Below are 11,155 nucleotides of genomic sequence, written 5' to 3'. Positions count from 1 at the left end.
TGGCATTCCTAGAAGTCTTGACATCAGTAGTATGAGTTTGTTAGTCCTTCCCTCTGTCTTGGAATTCATAGAAGTGTTTACATCAGCAGTATGACTTTGCTAGTCCTACTCTCTTCCTTCGAATTCCTAGAATTTTTATATCATCAGTATCTTGAATACTGTCATTTATCCTAGCGCCGACAGCATCTAATAAAGCATAATTTCGCAAGCAGCCTTGTTACCATGTTACCTCTGAAGATAATGTCAAGCTATTTTGTTTCCTCATAGCAGATGTTGTATAATTTCCTCTTAACACAGGTGTCTGCCACCTCAGGTGGGGCTGCTCATCAACACATGTCCTTATCTCTTGTGATGACCCAACCTGGTTCCGGTTAGAAAAGGGTGAAGATACTTCTATGACAGATTTTCCATTAACGAGCTGCGTTAACCAATGAATATTTATAATTCCTCTTTGAGAACATCGATCTTCTTTATTTGAAAATGCCGCGAATAAGCATAAACGAATTTTGCGCTACGCTAACTAGGAAGTAGTTTGTAGTATGTGGCTGTATACTTATCTTGCCCATCATATAATGCTGTAGCACGAAATGGCGTGTCCGTTCTATGTGCTGAGAATTTCTTCATCTTTTTTTTTCGCACGTAGCTCAGGAAATCAAAAATGTTCGTCTTTCCTTCTATGTTTTACTTATATCTCCATCAAAGTTTACTCTCCTGAAACTTTTTACTGATGTTAAAATTAACATAGAATTTTGTAAATTTTTTGTTTGCCTAAACAAAAGTTAGGCAAATAAAAGTTGTATAAGATTCTATATTAATTTTAATATTTTATGTTAATTTTAACGTGTATCGTTTCCCCGGTATGCGTTCACTTCCTGTATTTAAAAAAAATGTATTTATCGAAGATAGAATAAACAATAATTACAAAATAAATAAAAACTCATTAACAAGGGGTACTCGTTCAGTTCAGCAGTTCTCATAGATTTTTTGCCTAATGTGCTAGGACACATTAATTCAGTTATTAATATTACATTACTCGGCGGGAGGAAAATTGGTTATTTTACTGCTATAGTAGATTCACATCAACCGTGCATTTGATGTCTAGGCCAGTCCCTTACGACGCTCCTGATTGGCTGTTGATAAGCCAATCACAGGACTGGAAACTCTCAGTCTTTCGAGAGAGACAGAGTTTCCAGCCCTGTGATTGGCTTATCAACACAGTCAATCAGGAGCGTCGTAAGGGACTGGCCTAGACATCAAATGCACGGTCGATGTGAATCTACTTTTTTTTTATAGCTGCACATATATCTAGACGTTACCTCCGTTTGAAAAATACTTTTCACTATAGCTGGTTCACTTAAGGTAGATTCTTGGATGAGCCCTGTTCTCGCTTGACGTTTGTTTGGCGGCCGCTGATTGGCTGGTACCGGGAGGTAGGCAGCTCCCAGCCAATCAGAGGCCGCCAAACTAACGTCTCGTGAGAATAGGGCTTATCCAAGAATCTACCTTAAGTGAACCAGTTATAGTCTTAAATGGTTAGACTGAAACTAGAATCTAAATAGTACCGTTCAAGTATGCATGCTCAGTGGCATTTAAATAGGCTACCTAAATAACGTACTCTAAGGTTAATGCTGCTACTATTACAAATAGTAGTACATACTATTTAAAGTTATCTGTTTTTATTGAACAGTTTCATTATGTGGTTGTTGTGTTTCTTCATAAATCTGGTTACAGAGACTATCTATGTATTAAGGTCTTGCCTCTCCACATTCGTGTCATGCCTGACTGCTTGTAGGTAGGAATGGAGCGTGACATCACAAGGAATGCATGTGACATCACAAGGAATGGAGCATAGTGTACATCACAAGGAATGGAGCATAGTGTGACATCACAAGGAATGGGCATAGTGTGACATCACAAGGGGCTCAGTCTTGGAATTGGGGTGTTGGGGGGGGGGGGGAGGTATATGACTCCAAGCCACATAAAAAAAAAATCCACTGCCGTCCAATTTCCAAACCCATATCCAGAGATATGAAACTAATGCATAGATTGTAAAGACATTTTTCTAATGGCTTCATTTATAGGCTCATATTCCGTACATCACCAACAGCAATCTCACTTGGGGGTAACAGTTTCCTTGGAATATGTCTGTAGGTATCAACTTTTCACCTCATTAATAAGCGCTACCCGTATAATTTTTCTTCCTAATGACTAGCAGTAAAATTACTCAGTGTGCAAACGACTTGCAATGGCGTTTATTCAGGAAAATTTAATTTTTCTGAATTCTTTAGTCACGTCCAATGCATAAAGAAGGTACTAAACGAAATTCATACAAACTTCTGGAGTTGTTTCGAAGCGTAATGTTACAGATTTCATACGATTTTTGCGTTTAATGATATATATATATATATATATATATATATATATATATATATATATATATATATATATATATCTATATATATATGTGTGTGTGTGTGTGTGTGTGTGTGTATGTATATCTATGTGTATATATATATATATATATATATATATATATATATATATATATATATATACATATATATATGTGTGTGTGTGTGTGGTGTGTGTGTGTTGTGTGTGTGTTTGTGTGTTGTGTGTGGTGGTGTATGTATATCTATGGTATATATATATATATCATATATATATATATATATATATATATATATATATATATATAAACAGTGTGTATATGTACTATGTATGTATGTATACTTTATCAATGGTGGCAGTGTAAAATGTAAGAATAAACGTTTGAAGGGAGAAATATGATCAGCTGTTAACAGACAAATAGGTTTACAGACTATAAAAACTTGAATGTTTAACCGAAAGCTTATGTCAGTGTCAACGTAAAGAACTGTGAATCATAATTTTGCAGAGAAATTGTGTGGTTTGCATGTGTCATTCCTGCGAATTTTAAGTAAAATCAGTTGTTTTCATGTCAGTGAATTCAGGGTTAAAAGAACACGACCTTAATAAGTATCGCCTCACGCAAATCCATCTTCACCTTTACCTTAAATGCTTGATGTGTTCGAATTCTGAAAACAGACGGGGTCTTTTCCTTATTAAGGAATACTTTGTTCTATATTAGGCCGTCGACTTTGAACGCGTGAACTTTGGAAAATGAAATCTTGATTTCATTGGTGTTGCACATACCTTTATTGGTGCTTGGTACGTTGAACAAAACAGCTAGGTTTCTCACGATCTGTTTACAAACGCCAAACACACAACAAAAGCATGCATTGGAGATCTTTCAACTATTCCTTCTCTTTGCTGGGTCCCTTATTTATTCCCAATTAGTTGGGATGATGATCTCAATGGCGTCATTGTTGGCTGTGTGACACATTCATATGGTAAAAATATATGTAAATCTCTACAGCAAGTATTCTTTTACTGGCTTTGTTTCCCTAATGAATGAGTATATCAACTGTTAATCGTCTGAAAGTTAAGTATTGTACATCATCTCATTAGGCACTTTTAACGTTGCACTCATGATAACTCCTTCTTTCAGTTAAAATATCCCACACTATTTGCAAAAGAACTTCTTTGCCACTTCTGCATCTTCAGTATTTTTATAGTTTCACAGCGAGTGTCACAAGGATTCTTTCCTCTTTAAAAATTGGCAAGGCACCTAGACTGGATCGTATGTTATTCTGGTCTGAGGAGTTTCAGCTGGACTGTCTCCGAATCTCTGCCAATTTCTTTGCCTAATTGCCAAAATTTCACTTTTCCTTCCTTGTGCTAGAATTTTTATATTATGTTCCCCTTGCTCTAGTCATTACTGTTGCTAGAAAATATGCATTCATTGAACTCTTAGTTTTTAACAATTTTGAATTAATTCTCTCTCTCTCTCTCTCTCTCTCTCTCTCTCTCTCTCTCTCTCTCTCTCTCTCTCTCTCTCTCCTTATTCTTCATAGATAACCAGCAAACCTTCCATAACTATTCCTTGTGTCTGTCCATACATTGTCCCGGACTTCACATACTTTTAAGCTTCACAAAGTAACACATAATATTTGTAATTTTAAGCAGCCTTATTATTGTTACATCTAAAACCAGTTAATTTCGCATTGTAATGGATTAATAAAGGAAAACAGAACTAACAATAAATATCATTAGGAATGGGAAAAGGAGAAGCATGTAGACTATCATTTAATAGAGGAGGTAGAGTACAAAGCATTTCCCATGAAGGTAGAAAATGACTGATTTGTATTTTAATTTTAGTTGTATGGCTAATTTTTTTCACCAGGAAAGTACTCTAATTAAGAAAGGATGATCCATGTTACCGTATTTGATCATAGAATGATGTAGTTTTACAGTAAAAGAAAAAAAAGTTAAAGAATTGCTTCCGTTCTAATTCTTTCAGATGTTGTTCAGCCTCTTAGAAACATGGTCAGCTTTTTCACTTTATATTAGTTTAAGGCAAACGAAGAAAAGATAACCAGAAGTGGTTTACCAAATGTCCTTTCGAAATACGTAGGCGAGACGATGAAATTTAGACTGATAACCTGCCCCAGGATCTCATGCAAGGCATGTTAAGTAATCAATATTTCATTCGTTCGTACCATTGCAAGCAGAATCGCATCCTGTATTTTTTTTATTAAATATATTTTCGTATATGAATCTCCAAAGCGACCCAGGAGAAAAAATGTATTCCGAAATAAGAGAGAGAGAGAGAGAGAGAGAGTACAAAAAAAAAAAACAGTTACATCTGTAAGGTATTTGTTTATGCAATAGCCAGCTGTATCTGGAACCTGATTTTTCATATCGTTAAAACAAAGGTGAATAACGAGAATAGGGTTTAAAAGATAAATGATGGGACGAATCAGGTAAAACAGAGATGATAGAATTCTAGAGTTTGGTATTATTATGTGAGATAACATAAAAACGACCACGAAGTCCTGCAAGAAACAGGATAATTCAGACATGTTGTCTAATTTTTCCCTTCAGTTTTGGAGTCTTATCCTTCCTTCGTTGGAGAGGAAATTCTAACAGTTGTTTTTGCTCTTACGATGATTTTCTCTTGTTTCTCTATCGGGTTTTCTGAGGCCATTTACTTCATTCTCTTGTTAAAAAGCAAATGAATATCGAAGAGAGGAGTTTAATATAACTTCATTCTCTTGTTAAAAAGCAAATGAATATCGAAGAGAGGAGTTTAATATAACTTCATTCTCTTGTTAAAAAGCAAATGAATATCAAAGAGAGGAGTTTGATATAACTTCATTCTCTTGTTAAAAAGCAAATGAATATCGAAGAGAGGAGTTTAATATAACTTCATTCTCTTGTTAAAAAGCAAATGAATATCAAAGAGAGGAGTTTAATATAACTTCATTCTCTTGTTAAAGAGCAAATGAATATCGAAGAGAGGAGTTTAATATACTATGCTAGAGCTACCATGTATTTTATATTTGCTCTGCAAAAAAAGAATTCAATTAGATTTTTATTTGAAAACTATTAATGACATTGTGTACCGAACACTGAGGATTTGTTTTCCCCCTGATTCTTACGGCATATTTTTGTATATGCCTTGTAATTTATGGCAAAACTATTATGAAGTAACTTATAAACAGCTGTTAATTACATTATAATATTTGTGAATTTTCATCAACAAATTTTCTATGGTGACAAATTCTCCCGAGGCTTAACTTTTCTTACTGATGTATCTGAAGTTCCAGAAGAAATATATAAAACATTCATATTTAGTTTTTAATCGTAAAACGCAGGGGTAAATCATGTAAAGAAAGAGTCAACGTAATCGCCAAGAGAACAAATGTAAATCTTTAGTGGAAGTTTCCTTAAAAAACAAGAACTTTTTCTTCCTGACAAAAATGCTTTGTAAAGCATCAGTTTCGCAATAACTTAGTTTTTCTTTATTTTTAAAAGATTATGCCCGGCAGAGATAAAGCATGTAAAGAGTCACTGTAATCGCCAATAGAACAAATGTAAATTTTTAGTTGAAGATTCCCTAAAAAAACAAGAACTGTTTATTTCAGACAAAAATGCCGTAAAAAAGCATCAGTTTCGCGACAACTTAGTTTTTCTTTATTCTTAAAAAATTAGGACGGTCTCACATTAATCATTTCTAATAATGATGTACATATTTACGAATGAAAAGTAAGACTGAGATAATTAAGGCTGAAATCTGTGCTTGAGAAACTTAAAGCAGATGAATAAACAAACCTTGTAAGTCAGGAATCCAGATGGAAGGCGACAACGAGGCAGAACAGTAAAGCAGACAAGAATAAATGCTTGCAACAAAAAGCAATCAGCGAGCAACACAAATCTCCTTAATGCGAAGAAAGTCTGCATGACGTATGCAGGTCTGTGTGTGGAGACACATACTCCTTCGCTCGGATTACTGCCACCCGCTGACGGGCAGACTGTGTAATTTACCAAAAGTCATGAAAATGGGGAAAAGAAAAAGGACACGAAAATCGAACGGGCGAGACACTAATCTTATTGAGGTGAGGAAAACCTTTTCGTATCTTAGACGACGTGAGAAAAAGTTTTAGTTGAAATCCATTTTTGTCTTTTAACTGAAGCTCTGCTCATACCAGGGGGACAATGTTAGACCAGTTTTAGACCCCTGTACAGAAATATTCCAAAGTTTCTCGCAGCATTTGTCGGATATTTGAATTGAAATTTCAGGCTATCCCGCATGAATAGGACATGAGTTCACATATGAATTCCCAATTTGCAGATATTTTCAATAATCGGTGTCTCAATTATTCAATTAACTATGCACGTTCTATAAGCGTTCTAGTGTAATTCATATGACTTTCCTTTTCTGTTTTATGAGGTTTGGACCCACAAAATTTTCCAGAGGTTTGTATTCCAACTCTGGCCAAATTATGGAAGGATCTTCCTAGCCTTGTAGTAGAATGATTGTAATATAGTTCAGACTGTGAGCACGAGCCCTATTTCTCAGTTTAATGTATTTATTTGGTTTCTGAATAATTTAAAATTAATGTTGAATTTTTTACTCTGATTTGTATTTTTTCTTGTTGGGGGCCTCGCAGCATTTGTTATGGAAACCCTTGCACTTTGGGGACTATACTACTACTACTACTACTACTACTACTACTACTACTACTACTACTACTACTACTACTATAATAATAATAATAATAATAATAATAATAATAATAATATACTTTAAGACATAAATAGAAATATTTTAATTTTCATAACCTTGCATGTTTAATAGACGGATAATGAAAAAACTTTAGAGACTATTATCACACGCACACACACACATATATATGTATACATTTGTTATTTTTCTACAGCCGACAAGAATGTCTAACGTTACAAAATGACAAGGTATCGAAGTATTTGTAAGTCTGACGTTATTAGTGTCATTTTTGAGGAGAACGTTCAAAGTACAGACCAAGGTGTTCTTTTTCAGCAACATTCAACGGTATCTGGTTGCACTTGCTCTCATATATTATGTTTAAATGTATGTTTTAATACAATTTCACTTACGCGTAATGAATAAGTTTGGATATGTACAGCAGTATCATACAAACTAGGTTATGTCCGCTCTTAAGGGCGGGTTAAATTTAGGCCGTCTGTCTAGGTAAAACCATATATAAAGCACAATTAATTGTTCATTTGCATTAGACAACAAAAGGCCGCAATTACCAGTTAATTAGCCTCGTTTGCTACAGACCTTCTATTTACATCAACGTTATGGGTAACAATTATGTGCAATAACTCTCATCGATGTGTTTGTTTTTTGGCTCAATGGTTCGTCGACAAGTCTTTTATGATAATTATCTCAGCCATGGCCTACTCCAATTTTTATCTGTGTAAAAAAGTTTATTATTTTTTTTTTTTAGGAAAAGGGGATAATGCTCTACTTATATGTTTTGGAAACTACTTCGAAGTAAAGTATTTAAAGTAAGGGGGTTGAATTTCATACACTTTTACTTGAAGTTACTGGAATATCAAACTGATAGGAAAAACTTATGTTCATATGTCTTTTTTTTTTTTTTTTTTTTTTTTTTGTTTTTTTTTTTTTTTTTTTTTTTTTGAGGTTAGGGGGCGGGGCGTGGGATGGATAACAGGGTAGCTATGTGTTGTTTTATTTTGGCTCAATGGTTCGTCGAAAAGCCTTTTATGATAATTATCCCAACCCTGGTCTACTCCAATGTTTATCTGTGTAAAAAAACAAAGTGGATTTTTTTTTAGGAGATGAAGGATAATGCTCAACTTGCGTATTTTGGAATCTACTTCTAAATATTTTAAGGATATAAGTTAACGGGATTGAATTTTATACACTTTTACTTGAAGGTACTGGGAACATCAAACTGATAGGAATAACTTATGGTCAATGAGTTTATTTTTCTTTTTTTAGGAGAAAGTGTAACAGGGTAGATATTTGTTTTTGGAGAGACATCGAAAGATTTAATACATCTAATTTTTTATGATATTCAAAACGACTTTTCTAAATATAAACCAGCCAAATTGAATTTCGTATTCTTACTTTTGATGATTATAGAAACATGGAACTAAAAGTGAAAACTTACTCTCAGTTTGTATACGCATATTTCAAGGTAACTTCTTCAAAGTAAGTGACGTTCGAGATATGAGGTTAATGGATGAGAGTATGTAGGTATAGCTATCCCTTAGAGATTCTAGTGGCCAAAAAAATGTAAAAGTCACTAAAATATTCATTTTTATTTAGATTTTATTATTTTCAAGAACATGTAATGCAGGGTAATGGTTCGGTATGTGATACTCTAAGTAATATGAACACAGTTTAGTGATGTTTCTTTTATATATATATATATATATATATATATATATATATATATATATATATATATATACACACACATCTATATATATATATATATATATATATATATATATATATATATATATATATATATATATATATATATATATATATATATATATATATAGTTTATATATATATATATGTGTGTGTGTGTGTGTGTGTCTAGATGAATATACTACCTGAATGTTGGTAAAAACATTTGTGATATAGACATGCAATAAACACTACAAGTATCTGTTATGCTGTAACCCAAAAAACTAATTGGGAGTCTGCTAGAGTTTTATGATTCTTCCGCAAGTCTTACATGTTTATTTCTAGTCGGTTGGTGTACGTGTATTTGTTTAGTTTTTGTAACTAACATAAAATAAGTGTGCAGTCATTATCATTACAGTACAGAAAAAAATGCTGTTAAAATTCCGACAAAAACTCACCTCGGAGTTATTGTAATGATTCCTTAGCTTCCTAATTCAAATAATGGAGCCCTTCGTCAACTTAGATTGTACTTTAACTTACTATATTTCACCAAGTTCACTCTTCAGTTTACTCGACCAGCATCTAATTATTCCATGTAATCAGTTTAAGACCGAGTACTGACACTAGCATTTTAATCAGTAAATAACTGTGGTATGTTTATTAATCATAAATAACGTCCCTAATTTCCCCTTTTAAATTTGTATACACAGCTATACGGAACGTAGTAACCACGTCATCCGTGTATAAAAATAGATGACTGATATATTATCAAGATTTAATTACATTTCTATTACATGTGTAACACTGCTCTTGAAAATGATTAGACATGAGTACATAAGGTGTTGTGAGTTATTGCGTCCGGGCTTGTTTGCGTACACTGTAGGTACTTCTGTTTACACAACGAGGTTGTTTACAAAACATATTGACTTTTACCACTCTTTGTTCTGAACCACGTTATTTTCTACGTCATTTTTCAAATGATATGTTCATTGTAAATACACGAAAATTGTATAATGAATATATTTTTTACATCTCCAGCTTTTTATTTCAGAAACACTTTCCTCAGCTAAGCCCTTTCTCTCCGAATCCTCCCTCGCTTTGTCACGCTATATATATCTCAGTCTCGACCTTCTATCCCTATCCTTTCTCCTCACTCGTTCTTACCTTATGCCCTTGACTCTTTTAACATATCAGTAATCTTTACCCTCTCCGCACGCCTCCATATTTCTTCACTCTCACATTTCCCCCAAAATCCACGGCAGCATTCTCATTTCTGTTCGCTCCATCTTCTGTTCCGCCTTCCTTCTAAAAATCCCCTTGTTTCTGAATCATACATCATCTTTGATCTCATTACGGTACAATAAATCCTTGTTTAGTTTATCTGACCTGTGGGCTAACCCAAGCTTTATCAGCGTTAGCTGCATTATGGACGTGACCACAAGACATTATCAGCAGCTCATCATGTGTTACTAAATACAAAGTACCTTTTACTTTTAATTCTGCATAGTATTTTACTTCGTTTACACTGAGGCCCCACCTCATAAAGTCTTAACAAACACACTGCTCATTTCTTCTGTAGTACTGACAAGAAGTACTTTATTTCTGCAGTCCGAGCTTCGCTTTTCATATACCTCTGTCTCACCATCTGTCTAGAGCTTTTTAATTATATACTCGTCCTTATCATACACACAAGCACCCATGATACTCATGCTCTTCTGTCCAAATATCTCTTCCATTGCATCCATTCACCCTTTACTAATGTTCCTCTCTTCCTTCTCTTCACGACATATTCTTTACTAACCTACTGATGTTAGTATTCCCAAATGACCACTGATTTCAAGTTACCCAAGTCTCTTCCCAATTATTTATACATATTTTGCTAACAGTTTTGCTGACGTATTCTTAGGCGCATCACTTCATTCATCACACCATTATCTATTATATTTATGAGCATTTATGCAAATCAGCTAATACTGTTCTAAGATCTATATTAATATTTTTTTTCCTACTCTACACTTTCTCTTCTTTCAAATATTTCTATACTTTTCTAGTCAGCAGTTCCTCATCACTATCTACCGTCAGTTCTGTATTTTCTGTGAGTACAAAACATACAACAAACTACTGACGATTGACGTTACACACGCACAACACGTCCTTGTTTTTTTACTTCATGCAATCATAATTATATATAATTTTTTTCGCTCCATCAGTATTTTTAGATTTTTATTTCCTAAATGATTTATTTTTCCTCATTACATTAGAATGCTATTCAGATGTATTAGATTCGGATGATTATCCTTAAGCTGCCGACTACCTCTAAATACATTTCCCCCAGATTGAACCTCTAAATACATTTCCCCC

The sequence above is a fragment of the Macrobrachium nipponense genome, chromosome 9 (assembly GCF_015104395.2).
Source record: "Macrobrachium nipponense isolate FS-2020 chromosome 9, ASM1510439v2, whole genome shotgun sequence".
Classification (NCBI taxonomy): domain Eukaryota; kingdom Metazoa; phylum Arthropoda; class Malacostraca; order Decapoda; family Palaemonidae; genus Macrobrachium; species Macrobrachium nipponense.
The sequence above is the reverse complement of the archived record's forward strand: the minus strand, read 5'-3'. Positions refer to the sequence as shown.